General features: G+C 35.5%; 1 long non-coding RNA gene across 1 annotated transcript; it reads left to right on the top strand.

Moving 5' to 3' along the window:
• Positions 1 to 3,230: 3,230 nt before the first annotated feature.
• On the top strand, positions 3,231 to 18,876 carry LOC145665786 (uncharacterized). Its single transcript, XR_014127651.1, has 2 exons — positions 3,231 to 3,387; positions 18,455 to 18,876. It is a non-coding gene; the product is annotated as an uncharacterized LOC145665786 (long non-coding RNA).
• Positions 18,877 to 18,916: the final 40 nt, after the last annotated feature.

Here is an 18,916-nt window from a genome sequence, read left to right as displayed (position 1 = left end):
ACAAAAAGCACTTCTCGCTATCTGTTACCACTTTCGTTCCATGGCAATAAGCATTGAAACCAAAAATGGCTAATTTGAACCACTTTCGATTTGATTAAAGAAGTAACGAAGGAGATGGAACCTATTTTCAAGACGCTGAATCGATTGTAGAAAATCGTATCTCGATATCTCTTATCGTTCCTGTTTTCATACCTGTTGACAGACGGACGGACAAAGCTGTTCTAGAAGTTTCCGATACTTATGCATAGCGTAGTTCGGAGGTCTAAAACATTGGGCTCAATGCCAGACGAGGCTATCTACGTAATCGACAATTGTTGCCCTTAGATGTTCCCACGATTGTGATGCAAAAAAGGCTCTCTACACTGTAGTATTGCAGTGGGTTCATTTTAATAACATGGCAATACTAAACAAAGATTCAAACTTAGCATTACCTATGTTTTTGTACACAAACAAATTAAGAAATATCTATATATTAAAATGACATAGCTGTATATGTTTGTGATCAACACATGTTTATGTCTTTGTGGTCAATTCCATTTATATGTTTCTGCCCAGTTCCTTTTGACAATGAGATCTCGGAAATCACAAGCTCTAGAAACGCGCTGTTTTCAGTGGTCTATTTCAAATTTTATGTAGATCTGCCAGTTCTATTTTTTTTAAAAAAAAATGAAAAGTGCCGTTATTGTTCTATTCAAAACTTTTGGGTCGTTTTGAGCCTATAACATTAACATTATGGGCAAAGCTGATTCATATCCTCGTGTTCACAAACCCAGTCAGAATATCTGGAACCATGGGGACGATAGAAGATTGCGTTTTGTTTCACATCCGACAGACATCACCCATTTCTCATTTAGACTCACTACAAACTTCCTTTTCTCCTTTGATTGAGTTGTTATTGTTTGTAATTATTATTATTATTATTATTATTATTATTATTATTATTATTATTATTATTATTATTATTATTATTATTATTATTATTGAAGATTCGAGAATTTAGTGGTGCATCTAAACAACAAATACATATGACCAACGAGCGACAAGAGGGCGTGAAGTGCAATACAGGGTTTATACAAAAGGGGGAAAGGGAAAAAAGATTATAGACCTGTGCAGGGCCGGCTCTACCGTGTGTGCAACATGTGCTTTGCACGGAACGGCAAAATCTGTCATAACTATATTATTTAAAATAAATATTTCTTGTTGGAACCAGACTTCATAAATGGTAGTTAAATTTACTCAGTTGATCTTCTATTTGAATACTATAGTATATTCATAAATTATGTTTAGGTTGCATTAGTTTAAGGTCACATAGACAGTGCTAAAGCAAACGGTCAAACAAATCCCAGCATGAATTGCTTAATTGTTGTGAAATAGAACAACTCGATTCTCTAACAGTAGCGAACAACTGTTCCATTTAGTTGGTTAACAAAGTTTTGATATTACAATAGTCTTGTCTTTGTCACAAACAAGTTCCTTATCACTGAAGGTGGAAATAGTTTTTTTATTTTAATTTTTAACGCATGTAGAAGGAAAATGGAAAATCAAGAAATAAGTAGCTAGTTGCACTGGAATTGCGAACTGATATATTGAGATTGAAGCTCGATATTGAATTCCATATAAAAAAAAAGAAAATACAATTTTCCCTCTGCATGTGTGTTTGCTTTATCTTTCACCAAAATAATAGATTATTATTTAAAGAAAAAACAACAGACACAACGAGACTGTGTTTGTAGTGTTTAGGACTTTCTGAGTGTGAGTGCCCTTACCTTCTCCTTCGTTGTCCATGATTGGGTAGCATACTTAAAATTGTGGCTTTTAAGATTTGTTATTTCTGGATAAACGGTGGGCGACGAATTATGTCAGCGTTTCCCAACCGGTGTGCCGCGGCACACTGGTGTGCCGTGAATGGGCCGCTGGTGTGCCGCGAGGAAATTGAAACAAAATGATTAATTCTATAGCAATCAAATTGCAAAACGGAGGGGAAAATGTGTATTTGTATTTCATATTACTATGAATCTACAATTTTAAGTTTCATATCGTGTTACTGTTCTGTACATTTCTAATGTTGAAAAAAAGTATTTCTTAACATTGTTATGGCCATTATTGCTTCTTTATTGTTGCAAACTATTTCGTAACTTGAAAATTTAAAATATCATTTAATCCTTTCGACAAAGTACCTTGTGTTTTAAAAGTAAAAGAGATTTGTATGATCGTTCGTTATTTAGTGATCTTCCTTCTTAGTAAAAGGTTGGATACAGTTTTCGAAAAAGAAAGCGTAATTTTAAAAACCTGAGTCCAATATTTTATTGCAATTGTTTTCTGTTTTTAAATTAGAATGAAAAATAAGCATAGTGATTTACTACGGGGGAAAACCAGTGATCGAGCTTTCTTCTCTGTGAAAAGGAGCTTAGTAATCACAGAAAAAATACCACAGTATTTTATATTTACAAATAATAATATCGGTAAGTGTGCCGCGAGAATCCAAGTTACACCCGAAGTGTGCCGCAAGTTGAAAAAGGTTGGGGAACGCTGAATTATGTCATTGCACGGGGCTGCAAATTGGCTAGGACCGGCACAGTACTTATGCTCTAATCCCACCTGGCCCCTTTCCCAAGTGAATTCCTGGCGATACCAACAATATAGGAGAAGGTTGAAGACTTTAATGGAACTCGTGATCAACGAGATTGGTGATGGGGTTGTGGAAACCGAAGATCCTCTGGTCAGAGTTGAATCTAAGTGTAGGCAGCTTTAGCTGCCCCCTCCAGGGGCGAATCCAGGACCGACTTCTGGGGTGGGGCGGTGGGTTGTCATACTGCTACTTCTAAGGGCTCCAAACTTTGGGATGGGTTTTATTTATATATATAAAATAAGAAAGTTTCCTCTCCTGGGGGGCAACCGCCCCGATCGCCCCTCTCTGGATCCGCCCCTGGCCCCCTCTCTTGATGTCTCAAACATAGAACTCTCTCCTTTCTTACTAATAACACCGTAAATAACTATGAATCAATATTAAAATATAACAAAACAAAGGTTTGAAAGAAAGGTATTTTTTTAATTTAAATCTAAACAAACTCTGTAGGGAGTGTTCAAGATCTTAGCGTCTGAGGCAATGCCTTTTGTTATGAAGAGAGGTAAACAGGAAGTGAACAGAAGTTGCATAATTAAAGGAAAAATCTGGTCTAAGGAGTTCTTTAGGTGAAAGTGGAGGAGAAAGTGACGAACAGGAAGCACTCCCCTTCCATCAAAAAGCCTCAACATCTTTGTCAACAGGTGATCTTCGTACTGTTTATTTGGTTGTTTGTTTAATCTGCCTGATTTGCACACGGAGTGCTCCAGTTCATTTAGTTAATAGTGTCGATTTCTTCCGTTTTAGAAATGAAGAATTTTAGGGTAAGTATATTTTCAACCATTACTACGTATTAGTAAGCATTCAGATCGTCAAAGACACAGTCTCGATGATAGGTATTCTAATTGTTTATCCTTGGAGCTTTGCATGCGTGTAAATCCGAGTTCAATTCCCGGTGAGGGGTATTGAATAGGATAGAAAACCGAGTAGATCTCTAATAGCTTTAAACATTAAGTCTAATGTCACATAACTTTGGTACTGACAACAGATGTTAAATACCAAGCAACTAAGTCCTATGCCCTCTGAAATGGCCCATTTTTAACTTACTGTTGCAAGGTCAGAGCACCGGCTTCTAAAACTTATAGATTTGTAGAGCAAAGGTCGCTCGTTCTTTGTTCAAATAGTTTCTCAATTAGCGATTATGCTGCATCAACACCGAAAAATTGGATACCTTATGAAAATCGAACTCGCATCCCTTTCCCATGCATTGCTTGTCTCTTAGTTTTTTATTGGGGCCGCGGTTGCTTAGTGGTAGAGCGTTCACCTCCGGTGTTTGGGGGTCCCTGGTTCGATCCTAGCTCGCGCCGTGTGGACTTTGTGGTGCACAAACATCGTGCTCGTGGGTTTCTCGGGATTCTCCCGTTTCCTCCCACTTTCTTCATTCCACCATTTCATTCATGTCTCATCATCACAGTCTCCTTTAGCCTAACCGGCATAATCGTGGGACGTAAAACGCAAAGACTTCATTTCGTTTTTTTTTTATTATCAAGAATGTAGGCGTATCCACGGCTTTTCATATGTGCACATAGCCAATTAAACCCCTCTTAAACATTCCCAGGGCTCATTTTATTGGATTTTAAGGATAAGATAATTGATTCATAAAAAAATGAAATCTTTGAGTTTTACGTCCCATGGGTATGCCGGTTAGGCTAAAGGAGACAGTGATGATGAGAAATTAATGAAACGGTGGAATGAAGAAAGTGAGAGGAAACAGGAGAGCCAAGAAAAAACTCATGCATACCAGAAAGCCACTTGGCGCGAGCTGGGATCGAACCAAGGACTCCATGCACCACAGGTGAACACTTTACCACTGAGTCACTGTGACCCGTGCCTGGTTGATGTTAACTTTACTTTAGTAATTCAAAATAGAAATGACACAGCCTCTGAGAAAAGCATAAGCATGCACGCATTGTCTTATCTGATGAAGCCAAACTTTAATTAGTTGGTCAAACCGTACACATCGATATTTTAATTAAAAAAAAAAAATGAAAACCACATTGTACTTTGTCCAGAGGCTATTTGCTATTTCTATTTAAAATAAGATAAAATGTTATTTCAATCAATCGAAAAATTACAGATAATAAAATTTGAGTATGTATGGAAAAATAAAGAATCAAAACACCGATCATTCTAATAAAATAATACATTGCAAAGTGGAAATATTTTGCTGACCTTGACGAAGTTTAAAGGTCTGCAAAGATCCCCATCCCTACGCCAATGCTCAAGGGAACGAAATATTTTTAACATTGAGATTGAAGACTGTATTTGTTCACCAATTTCTTTGGAAAGAGAGATAAAAATCATTTAAAACGGTGAACATTTATATTCTCTCCATATTGTAATTAATTCATTGCGAGGAAATAACGACAATGATGAAGAAATGTGAAATGAATATTCAAATGTGTGTGCTCTGGTGCATGGGGTCCCGGGTTCAAACCCTGCTCCCGCCAAGTGAACTTTGTGGTGGACAAACATCGTGTGCGTGGGTTTTCTCGAGGTTCTCCCGTTTCCTCCTACTTTCTTCATTCTACCATTTCATTCATTTCTCATAATCACCGTCTCCTTTAGCCTAACCGGCATAACCGTGGGACGTACAACTCAAAGATTTCATTTTTTTTTTTTTTTCAAATGTGTGTGTAGCGTCTTGCACAGATATCTGAGGCGATACCTTAGCTTGTAAGTGATTGAATAAACTTGATCGGCCTTAAACTTTCCTATATAATAGTAATTTACGAACTTACTGCAACACCAGGGCGACTCTACCATATGTGCAACATGTGCATTTGCACGGGGCGACAAATTTCGAGAGGCGGTAAAATCTGTCATAACGATATTATTTAAAATATATATTTCTTGTTGGAAACAGACTTCATGATGATGGTAGTTAAATTTACCAAGCTCACCTATTTGAATACTACATACGTAAATCATGTTTAGGTCTCATTAGTTTAAGATCACATAGACAGTTTTAAAGCAAATGGTCAAACAAATCCCACCATGAATTGCTTGATTATTATTAAATACAAGAATTTAATTCTGGAACAGTATAGAACAGCTGCTCCATTTAGTTAGTTATAACAGTTTTGATATGAAAAATAGTCTTGTCTTTGTCACAAGCATTTTTTAACACATGTAGAAGGAAAATCAAGAAATAAAGATAAAAGAGCTAGTTGCACTAGAATTGCAAACTGATATATTGAGATTGAAGCTTGATATTGAATTCTAGAAAAAGGATTACCATTTTTCCTCTACAGGTGTGTTTGCTTTGTCCTTCACTTAGTGTTGTAAAAAAACGTTTTTTTTTCAATAAAAAACATCGTTCTTTTTCATGTTTTTTTTTTCAAATGTCTGTTTTTTTTTTTCTGGCAGCTATTATTTATTGATTTATCTTGAAGATTATTGAAATAATCAATAGAACTTGAATCGAAGCCCTCGTAACTTACAAATCGTTTGTTTCCTTGTACCTATACGAGCAAAATCGTGTGATTATTCCATTCGGACCCAGATCATTTTTGGCGTTTTCCTACTTTGTCAATTAGTGACTTCCTGCTCAAAAACCATTTACCCTATTGATATGGTTAGGACCTTGTTTTTTAGAAAAGGAATATGGCTATTTTTTGGTGTACATTGCATTGCAGTGTTGCGAGCGGGTGGGAAATTACTGAGGGAAATGTAGGGGTGAAAATTTACAAAAAATCCCTAACCGAATTTCAAGATTTTTGTATCTAGCACCACTGATGCCATATGGGTCTAAGTCACCTAAAAAAAATTCTTTGATGCGTTGACAAGGTACAGTGAAAATCTAAAGTCGCTGGCTTCCATTCAACGATAGAAAGAAAAAATTCTGTTTCCATACACATGAAATGTTGACACTTTTTACGCCTCAGAAGCAAAAACCAACAGATATGCCGGGACTACAGCTTCTCTAATTATCCTATTGAAACTTTTTATGGTGCGTTCTGTAGGCTAAAGAGAAGGCTTTCAGGTAGTGGTACATTTGTTGCAACGTAGCGAGCAAGAGGGAAATAATAGAGGGGAAAGGGAAATTTGCCAATTTTTTTTACTTAAAATCAGGAATTAATTGTTTTGGCTGGAAACACTGTCATAAAACAGACGTAAAGTATCTGAAAGTAAACCTTCGTACCCCAAGAATACTTCCTACAAGTATCATGGCGATATCTAACAAAGTAAGCATGATTTTTTAAAAAAAAAAAAAAATCTCATTCTACCTCAGAAATTCACAATTTTCTTAACATTTACAGAACATAGTTTATTATAAGCCTTAACTGTACTTCCCCTAATTATTCTACCGAAACTTTTTATGATGTGCTGTGTAGGCCAAGGACGAGGCTTTCAGACAGTGGTACGTTTGTTCGAATGTAGCCAACAAGAGGGAAATAATAGAGACAAAAAGGGATTTTTTCACAAAATTTCTCCCTAAAATCGGAAATTAAAATTTTCTGTAGCTGGCAACAGTGTTAGTAGACACACACAAACTATCTTAAAAGAAGCTTTGGTATCCCTATAATATACCCTACAAGTATTGTGACAATATCTAATAAAGTAAGCAGGTCATTAAAAAATATTTCAGTCTACCTAAAAAAAATCACAGTTATCTTTCCACTTAGAGAACAAGATCTGCTGTAAACTTTAACTGTACTTCCCCTAACTATCCTATTGAAACTTTCTATAGTGCGTTGTGAAGGGTAAAGACAAGACTTTCAGATACTGGCACTTTTGTTCCTATGTAGCCAACAAGAGGGATATAATAGACAAAACACGTAACTTTCCCCTAACATATTGAATTAAAATTTTCCGTAGGTGGCAACACTGCTACCAGACAGACGAAAACTATCTTAAAATAAACACTGGTACATTACTAATATATCCTACAAGTATCATGGCGATATTTAAGAAACAATGCTTTTAATTACCAAAAATATATTTCGATGAAGAGAAAAGTAGGGAAAATCAAGAGTTAGAACCTTAATCCGAATTTTTCGTGCTTCCCCTAATTACCCCACTGTAACGATATGTACCCGAGTTTGTTCAGTAAGAACAAATGTTCGACTGACGTAAGTTGACTTGCATTCCGACGTATAGGTACGGTTTATAACAAAAATTTCGAATTTTTTGCCCAAATTTAAGGAGATTTTAATTTCCGTAGTTGGCAACACTGCGCGCAAGCCCGTCCAATTGAGTCAACAATTAGGTATCCATCCGACGTATCTACCTGACAAGTCTTAAGGAGTCTCTCTACAACGAATGAAGCTACAGGGGAAAAGTAATACAGAAAATTCGAAAATTCTGAATTTTTGACTGGGGTGAAATTTGAGAGGGAGATTCGACACACAGAAGAAAAAGAAACTAAAATGATAAACTATGGACCAACCATATTTGGCAAGAAATATATATATACCGATATCTTAATTAGTGACCATACAGGAGCGGATTAAAAAATTGACATATCCGTATTTGCCACTTTGGCCACCTGGGTACGAAAGGGTTACGAGTGTACATTTAATTACATTTTCTGACTACTAACTTGTGTTGTAGTATTAATTATAGTCTTGACTAATAATAATATCGTTGTTGTAAACAATCACAATCTCTTCTTTTTACATCTTAGTTCCAATACTGATGCTGAGAAATGCAGGGTGTTTCAAAATGAATATCGGGAAATTAAGTCTTCGCAGTACTTATTACATTTTACGCACAATTATAAACAATACATCAAATAAAAGAACACCTCAAACAGTTTTTGCTTCAAGTGTTCGATGTGAGCTTCATTCGTCACATGGCACACATAGAGTCAATAGGTGAGAAAGGCCCATAAACTTTCCGCCATATGGCACAAAACATTCAATTCACACAGACGGTAGCACTGTAACTACAGACTCAGTCTTTGCAAAGTTAAAACACACAAAGCTTTCTGGTCTCTAGTCTCCATCTTTGCTACTTGCTCTTTCTAACGGCAGACAGAGGAAACAATGCATGGCATGCGTGTGTACAAAACTGTTTGAGTTGCTCTTTTATTTGATAATACTTATAATTGTAAGTTAATTGTAATAGATACTACAAAGTTTCAAAACCCTAATATTCATTTTGAAACACCCTGCATTACTTCAAATTATGTCATCCTATATTCATGTCTTGTATGTATACTCATGTCCAAGATTATTGTTGTATGTCTATAAATATGTTGTTGTAGGAATATAATTTGATAACGAATCTGCCTGGTATTTCTTATAATATTAGTATGTGTATAATCGGCAAAGACATGTATGTGGCAAATTTCATGTCAAAACAGCAGTAAATAAGAACAATAAAACAAAAATAAAACTTTCTTTCCATTTAGCAACAGTTTCTTTTACTCTTTCTCATTTTCATATTTATAATTCTTTTCCTTTGAAATTTACAACAAATATACATTTTGCGACTATACACGTAATATTAAAAGTACCCTGCAAAATCATTATCAAATTATATTCTTACAAGAAGACAGTTATAGATATGCGACAATCATTGTGGACATGAATGTACATATCATCAGGCCGACCCCAGGCAATTTGTCGCCCGCGCAATGACGTAATTTGCCGCCTAAATCTTTCTCCAGAAAGAGCAAATCTTAAAAGTCACGATTTTAAGTATGCTACTCCAGCATGAACAACGAAATGGAGGGAAACTACACTCGCACTCAGAAAGGCTTAAATACTTACTACAAATACAATATTGTTGTGTCTGTTTTTTTCTTTAAATATTAATCTATTATGTTAGTGAAAGATAAAGCAAATACATCTGAAAGATGGTAATCCTTTTTATAGAATTCAATATCGAGTTTCAATCTCAACATATCAGTTTGCAATTACAGTGCAGCTAGCTCTTTTACCTTTATTTCTTTATTTTCCTTCTACATCTTTTTTTTTTTTTTTTTTTTTTTTTTTTTTTTTTTTTTTTTTAGTGTTTCCACTTTCTATTATAACAATCTTATTTGCGACAAAGACAAGAGAAGCTTTCGTATCAGAACTTTGATAACTAACCAAAGGGGACAGGCATTCGAGAATTGAGTTCCTGCATTTGACAACAATCAAGCAATTTATTCTGTGATTTATTTTACCATTTGCTTTAGCAGTGATCATGTTACTTAAACTAATGTGACCTAAACATAATTTATGAATGTAGTATTCAAATAGAAGGTCAGCTTAGACAGTGGTGCCCACCCCCTCATGTCTATGACGCACCCCCCTCAATTGTCTATCCGTAGGTGTTCTTCCATGAAAAAAAAAATCTTTTCGATTAATTTTTACACACCCTCAAGCATATTTATCTAGATTTTTAATCCCCCCAAATATTTCAATGACGCAATTTGCGTCATAGCCCCCCTGGCTTAGTAAATTTAGCTACCATGATCTAGAGACCTGCACGGGCCGGGCTTGGGCGGGCCGACTCTGCTATTTCTTTGGGCCGGGCCGGGCCGGGCCGGGCCTGGGCTGGCCGACACTGATTTCTCTTCAGGTCGGGCCGGGCTGGGACCGATCAATTGCAATTCTTTAATAATTATTGACTTTCGTTAAACGATAATTGGAATAAAGCCAAACGTTGAAGAAGTGTGTCCGTGAAAAATGTTACAAAGGATGCAATAGCTATTTACAGTTTGTGTTGCTTAGCGGCTCCACTTTCACTATAGAGGATTGCAGGCATTATGCGGTAAATTGAGCTCTGACTTTGACCTTCACTGAACTCAAAATATAACAAGAAGGGGTGGGAATGTTTTGCCTGTCGCTAAACAATATTGCCATCTTTACTTTATGCTAAAGATCAATTAAGTTAGATTTTTGTTACAGGGAATGGAGTTTTTGTTCTCTCGATAATAGGCAAAGTTCTAGGAGGCAATGGTACCATTCGGGAGGCAAGCGTCAGGTTGTGACCCAAAGTTTAGAAAATGTTTCTGAGGGTTAGGTCAAATTTAGTACTAAATTTTGAGAAAGTTTGGGGATCGAGCTAATTTTTAAAAAAATTATCGGGCCCGGGCCGGGCTTGGGCCAAGAATTTTAAAACTTATCGGGCCGGGCCGGGCTCGGGCCGAAAATCTCCAAAACTTTTCGGACCCGGGCTGGGCCGGGCCTAGGTACGTTCGGGCCGGATTGGACTCGGGCCGAAAAATTCGGCCCGTGCAGGTCTCTACCATGATCATGAAGTCTATCTCCAACAAGAAATATTTATTTTAAATAAAACACTTATGACAGATATTGCAGCCCAGTGCAAATGCACGTGTTGCACATATGGTAGAGCCAGCAATGCATATCATATATCTAGTCGACAAATTATTTATATGATATTCAGAAAATATTAGTAGGCAAATTAGTATTAGTTTTTACCTTTAGACAAGTTATTTGCATTTTATACTGTTCGTGATATTATTTTCGTACTTATTAAAGGCCTACTTTCACGAAAAAAAAAACGAAAAAAAACAAATGTTCATTTATACTTTTATTTCTTCGTTGATATTGGTGAAACAGTACAGAAACACGGATTATTAGTAGGTACGCTACTCATATAAATTGTAAAATATTTGTACCATATGAGTATCTAGTGTTTAATTTATGTTGCATTTTATGGTAATTACACCTACATAAAAATACTTCAGACTTAAATGACGTAAGATACATTACAAATGACTATTTGAAAAAAAACGAAATTTAGAAAAAAAAACGAGAGGCAATGTTTTTTTTCTAAAAAAATGTACATTTCTGAAAAAAACGAACGGTTTTTTTTTCTATTTACAACACTACCTTCACTAATACAATAGATTATTGTTTAAAAAGACAGATACAACGAGATTGTACGAATATTTGTTTGTTTAGGCCTTTGTGAGTGCGAGTGCTTTTTTCTCTCCCCTTCGTTGTTCATGATGAGGTAGCATACTTTTAAGATTTGTTCTTTCTACAGAAGAAATGCCATTGCGCGGGGCGAAAAATTACCTAGGACCGGCCCAGTGTAACATTGTCCAATGTCACTCCTTTTAACACTGTTTTACTCCCGTTTACAATCGACAGTTGAAATTAGAAATATACAGTAGGGCTATATACATCCTGGAGTTCGAATTTTTGGGCCATTTTGCGACACCATATTTGCATTTTATTAAATAAAATTGCAGGATTTGCTGTTAACGTGAGCTCTGAACCGGTCTTAAATCAGGTACAGTTGGCGGGTGATAAATGATGCAAGAGAGACTCGCAGGCATCCATAGAAGTTTGGAGGGGACCAAAAATATCTTTGGGGGTCCCAACTTCTAAAATTTTTGAACTGCACTACATAATTACTCACAGCTTCTATGTGTGGTAACCATAATGCTCATTATATTCCTTCACTATATCTCCCTGCTCTAATAATAATATTTTCAAAAACGTTTCTTAACCAATTATATAGTCATTCAGGGGAAAATGCACATACAGACAAAATTCCCAGGTAACACTGGATGAGTGGGGTGAGATTTGCGAAGACTGTGAACTTTGATAAATACATTGTAGGTTGGATTTGATTTGTGTTTAGTGTCCCGTTCAGGAGCGAGGCTACATGAGACGTGAAGCTATAGCTTAACGTGGGATTCGAACCACATGAGCTCCCGCTGGAAATCAAATACAACGCAGAAAAGTAGTAAATATTTGTAAATGTGTATTTCCACATGATCTAATGTAATTTCAGGATATACTAGTAGTAGTTTATAAAAGCAACCTCTTTCTGTTTGAAGTGAAGTCCGTGTAAGATTACAAATATGAACTGAAAGTATTCCCTATTATACAACTGATGGAGCCACCAGCAAAGTCAGTTCTAACTGTTGCCAGTAGTAATAAAGTTAACATGTTGGGGGACAATGCGCGTATTGACGTGACGATAAAATGCATATGCGTTCGAATTTCTCCAAACGTTGATTCAAATAATAGACGCCAAGTACATCATTCGAAACCATAATATCTTCTCGTGTTCCTAAAGAGGCTAAATGCGCAATATATCACAGAAGCAAAGTAACGTCTAGAATCAGTGATGACGCCAGCTTTAATTTCTTGAAGGAGGGAAAAGGGCAGATAAATTTTTAGGGGGGGAAGCTATTTCCTTATATCAAAAATGATAGTTTTATAATGATAGATGCACATTATAATACAAACCTATCTGGAGGAGGGGTAGCCTTCTGCCAAGAACAGCACGTGGAATTTCTATGAAAGAAAATGAAGATTCTAGAACTAAGGAGTAACTATGGCCAGATTTTGCAACAGAGTTTGCTAAAGGAAAAGACAGAAACGATTGCAGGAGAACTGGGGTCCTTCAAGCACACACTAGTCGAGCGATTGATGATGCAGGCAAGTATACTGCTGCCTGTAATTGATGTTCTTATGAAGAGATATGTAACTACATGCAACTATATGTAACATGGGTGATTTAAAGTGATAGCATGAAAAGCATGTAATGAGAAAAGTAAAAAAATATTCTTTTGTGACGCTCTCTTGTTTACGCTGAATTGACGAAAGAAAATTAGTGTTCGGTTTACAAATTTAAACAAGTAAGTATCGTTTCACAATGTGAAACGAAGACTTCCAAACTATGCTAGTTCACTACTCAATCTTGAAGTGGAACATGTATGAGTAACGGTTGCAATAGAATCTGCTCCTCGGAAGCTGAATACATTTCAAAAAGCCATTACTCACTATCCATTACTGTTTCTGTTCTATGGCGATAAGGGTTGAAACCAAAAATCGTTTATTTCAACGTCACCCAGTTTCATTACAAGATTAAGGGAGGAGATAGAACCTATTTTTGGGATACTGAATTGATTAAAAAAAAAAAAAAACTTTTCGATGTCTCTTACACTTTTTGTTCTATGAAAATCAGAAACCAGAAGTACTAGTAAATTCAACCATTTCCCGTTCCGATACAGTGTTGGGTATATATATATATATATATATATATATATATATATATATATATATATATATATATATATATATATATATATATATATATATATATATATATATATATATATATATATATATATATGCGCATTTGAGACACTGTATCAATTGCAAAGACTGTTCGCCGCTATCTATAGACTGGAATAGTCATGTCGTCATTTCCTTTCCGTTACCATGGTGATCGCCATGTGTTTTTTTTTTTTTTATATATATATATACAAACGCGTCAAGCTAATGGAGCTGAAGAGCTTATTTCTAAAAGCTCCACATCCTTAAGTAATAAGGTAGAAATCGAATACTTAATGTAAGCACAATTATCATGTAATCCACCATAAGAAGCAATTATACCCAATATAAACTCCGTAACGTGTAGATTGACAAACTGTCGGCACAGAGAATGCTGTAAAAATATATGATTTTTTAAAAAGAAAAAAGTCTTTTAGAATAATGTTAATTCTATTGGGGCATTTACACCTCTAATGTCTACTGTTTATAATGGTAGTGCACAATATTATTTTTAAGTATACATTACAAAAGAAAGGAAAGGCTAGCCTTTAGAAATATTCAATCCAGACCATCAGTGGATATAGGTAACACCTTTTCTTATATTCTCTATCAATTAAAAAAAAAACATTTAGAAAATGTACAATAATTACACATCCAATTATGAATGGTTCAGTATATATTTTAAACAACTGTTAAACAATAATCCTCTTCAAATTTGCAATAGTATATTATACTCATATTACTGAATCAAAAATTGTCCGGAATTAATTAAAGTTAATATCTGATTATGAACAGGGTGAGTTCACTTTAAGGTTTAATTTAACCTGAAAATATAGAAATTCTCAAAATCTACATCACAGAGAAAATTTCACAAGACATGTGAACTCACTAATTTCAGTTTCAATTCTTGTCATGCACGTAACGTTATTTAACATATTTCTTTTCTAATTACCTTTTCTACCTTTTTTTTTCTTTCAGTTTCAATCATTAGAAATATTTAAAAAGAAACATAAGTATTTGTTCCACACTAATGTTTGCAGTTCTGAAATATTTCATCACTGTTTTCGTTTTGCACATAGGCTCTTTAGGTATTTAGGCTACTTGTTGTTTAGAAAATAAAATGGCGATCACCATGGCAACGAGAAGGATGTGACGTCACACTATTTCAGTCTATTATCATTTCTATTTTATGGTGAAAAATTTGGAAACCGGAAATGAATAATTTGAACTATTTCCGGATCGAACAGAGGATTAACGTCAAAGTTGGAACTTATTCTTGGCAATCTGATTCGATATCAAGAAACCTCATCTCGATATCTGTTATCGTTTTTCTTCTACACAAATTGGTATTGAAACTGGACATAGTAGTAAATTTCAACCACTTTCGGTTTTGGTGGTGTTGATATGTTCTCTTGAGACTCTGAATAGAAAGCAGAAAACAATTTGTCGGTGTCTATTACCACTTCTGTTCTATGCGGATAAATTTCGAAACCGGAAATGGTTAATTTGAACCACTTCTGGTTTGAGCAGGGGTTCAACAAAAAAGGTGGAACTTATTGTTGAGGCGCTGAATCGATTGCAAGATATTACATATTGATATTTCTTGCTATATTAAAATCAGTATTGAAACCGGAAGTAATAACATATTTGAACCACTTTCTGTTTTGGTACAATGTTATAGATAGTCATGTTGACTTGAGCTGCCGAATCGTTTATAAAACAAACTGTTTTTCGCTATCTGTTACCACTATCGTTCTATGGCGATACACGTTGAAAACGTAAATGGCGAATTTGAACCACTTCTGGTTTGAATAGATCTTTGACGGAGAAGATGGAATCTACTCTTCGGACGCTGAATCAATTGGAAAACCCCGTTTCTTGATATATTTTGTCCTTTCTGCTCTGGTATCTGTCGACAGACGGAATGACGGACTCTTCTATAACACTTACGATACTTACGCATGGCATAGTTTGGAAGTCTTAAAAATGGAAAACATGATCCTGGTTTCATTTCGTTACAATATGAGTTAGGAAGTTAAGTTATTGTATTTTTTCATAGAAATAAAGGATCAATGCGTGAGTTCCGTAATGCCAATTCTCATTTCTTGATGGATTTAGCATTTAGTAAAAGCTGCATGTAAACACATTCAGAAATATGTATCATTTTAGACAATCTGTTGAATGACAAAGTTAGTATTAATACTGCCATAGTTTTTTTTTTCTCTATTTTGCTTCTCATTTTCATGGGTATATAAAAGATTCAGTGTTTTCGTGATTTCATGTCCACATGTTATAGTAAAACAAATAATTTCCATGTAAGTTGCTGGCGAAAATGTTATACAAAAATTACAAATTACGATGCAGATTAAAAATTGTTTCTGGGTAACTGTTTGGATGGTGTGTTGTTTGCTACCGTGTTGTTTGCCACAACTCGGATTTGGTATTGTTTGCCATAATTTTTACAGCATTTGCATTCCTGTTTTAACAAATCTCATTATCGTGAACATTCCCACACACCTGCTGTAAAAAAATGTAAGAGTCGCCAGGCACCTGTACTTTTTATCCTTACATAAACTACATTGTCTTTGTGTATTTCGTATAACTTTCATTACTTCTAGTAGTTTTTCAGCTATAGATTCCATTGTCTCAATTAGTGCACATTCCATCTTGTTTCAGAAAGGCTATGGAAAAAAAAGATTGCTTACCAGCGTATTCTAATAATATTTATAATAAATTTTATTATATTTATGTTAATATAATAATCTGTGGGCTTGAAAATAGGAAATTAATAATACAAAAGTCACTATCAATGGACTAAACTTTATTATCATCACCAATTGTGCTTAAAATATCGTTAAATCTATATACAGAAATCTAATTTTGTTTAATTTAATCTCTAGGAAAGTTATGAAAAATTAAAAGAAGATATAGCCTAATTTTTATCACACACTCTCCCGAAGGTCCTGATCCTCGCCATTTATCGGGATTGCTACCCCTCTTATAGAAGGTCCTGATGATATGTCTAGGTTCAACATTGGCTACACATTCAAGCACACACAATTTGTACGTAATATCAATTTTGAAACGTATTTGGTGTTTCTAACCGCAAAATCAGCGCCTGGGGCATGAGTAGACCCCTATACGACGGCCTCCGTACATATGAGTGAAGTCGACAGATCAGCCGCAAAGAGCCACCAGAGTTGGGGCGAAGCGTAAGAAAATTTTCAAAAATAAACCGTGCTTTTCCTTGATTTTGAGCATTTTTTATTACTTTTTTCCTTCAATTTTATATATGTACACATGCATTTTCTGACCCTAGTCAAATTAAATATTAGATTGAAAAATACTGCTGTTGATGTAAAATATCCCAAATAATTTTCCTCTCTCTTTTTTATTTTTCCTCCCGAATTTTGCACCCCCTTACTTCGGCGCCCGGGGCCGCCTCTCCGCTACCCCCTTTCCCCGCAGCACGGCACCGGTTTCTAGCAACACAAATGATTACCTCAAACGCTTGAACTCAACTTGAATTAATTTAACTGTGACGCTAACAGCCGATAGCGCAGTAATCTAATAACGTGCTTGAGATCATTTGTATGTATTATGTTTATAAATACGTATAATGGATTTGATTGTTATAATATAGTCATCTAGCAACCCTTAGTTTATGAGTTGATTTTGTTGTAAATCCTTACGACTATGATATAAGACATATCAGCAAGAAAAATACCGTGGCAAACAACAGTAATGAAATTTTTGTCAGAGGATGTGACCTCTTTTCTATTCTATTTATTTCTTGATTAGGTGAATTCTTAAATACCAAACAGATTAAGGTTGAAAGTGCTTACATAAAATAAGTGAATATTAACATACCAACAGTAGATGGGAAGAACAAAGAACATAGTATAGGTAGTGTGCAGTGGCGTATCTAGCTAGTTGCCGGGGGGCCTAGACCCTCCCAGTTTTTTGGGTGACAAAAGTAGTTCAAGCTATTATTTATATATTTTTGAAAGTTTATTGCAAACTCATGATATAGCTATCATAGCCTGGATTCTGGTTGCATCACCCCCCAAAGTTTTTACCTTCTATACCTTACTCTAATGTGTGCAGATCCGTTAGCTACATTTAAGTAATTCAAAGATACTGAAGATAAAAGAATAATGGTATCCCTCTGGTGAAAGAAAAATGGAACAGTTCTGAATTTGTTTAAAATGTATCAACCTTCATGTATCACACCTATCTAACAATTCCTAAAATGAAATGAAATGAAATGAAATCTTTGAGTTTTACGTTCCTCGGTTATGCTGCCTAGGCTAAAGGAGACGGTGATGATGGTAAATGAATGAAATGGTGGAATGAAGAAAGTGAGAGGAAACGGCAGAATCTCGAGGAAACCCACGCACACGGTGTTTGTCCACCGCAAAGTTCAGTTGGCGGGGTCTAAGATCGAACCCAAGACCCTAAGCACAAGAGGTGAACGCTCTACCATTGAGCCACCGCAGCCCTATTTAACAATTCCTACTTAGCGACGTATGTGTTCCATTTATTTGTTCTTCACATTTACTTCTTATATGTAAGTACAGTGAGCCTTGATCTATTTAATATTTTTATGATATATCTGGGGAGACACATCCCTCCTGTCTCCTATCAGACACCCGTGAGTTTCTTAGCTAATGTATGGTAATACCGTATAATGTAATGATAATTTTATCTGTAACACTTCAGTTGGCAGTCATTAACCTGGAAAGTAGAATAAACATTACGTCAACATTTCATCTGTGTGTAACAAGTCATGTAATTTCCGGTTTAGAAAAAAAGAGTAATTTTCTAAACAAGAATATGTTTGTTTTGTTTTCAGATTCTGTTTGTTCTTCTGGTCGGTTGTTTGACAATCGCTTCTTCACATCCCACCGTCCTGCAGCTGATCCAAGACCATGCCCTTGGAAAACCCATCATCCACCGGCTGCAGCGATGGACCTTTGACCCAGAGGAAGGGGAGAGACTGCGTCCACAGTTCGAAGCTCGATATGGTAAAATGGGGTCGCTGTTGGTTGAAGAGTATGGACGAGGCGGCCCTGGAAGCGTACTAAGTTCATAACTAAGCTTTCACACAGTTGTTGCTCTCCAACTGTGAAGTAAAGACTTCTTAAATCGTGTGCTGAAAGAAAGCAACGTAAAAAATCACACTCATTGTATTTATAATGTAAAACATGAACTGAGTTTGCATTACTTTTCATTTTCAAAATTAAATTTGAATAAAGTGTTTCATACTTTATTAAATATTAAGATAGATAATTAATTCTACAACCACTATCAAAAG

This window comes from Thermobia domestica, chromosome 1, assembly GCF_964235325.1.
Source record: "Thermobia domestica chromosome 1, izTheDome1.hap1.1, whole genome shotgun sequence".
In the NCBI taxonomy this organism is placed as follows: domain Eukaryota; kingdom Metazoa; phylum Arthropoda; class Insecta; order Zygentoma; family Lepismatidae; genus Thermobia; species Thermobia domestica.
This window is presented reverse-complemented; position numbering and strand designations above follow the sequence as displayed.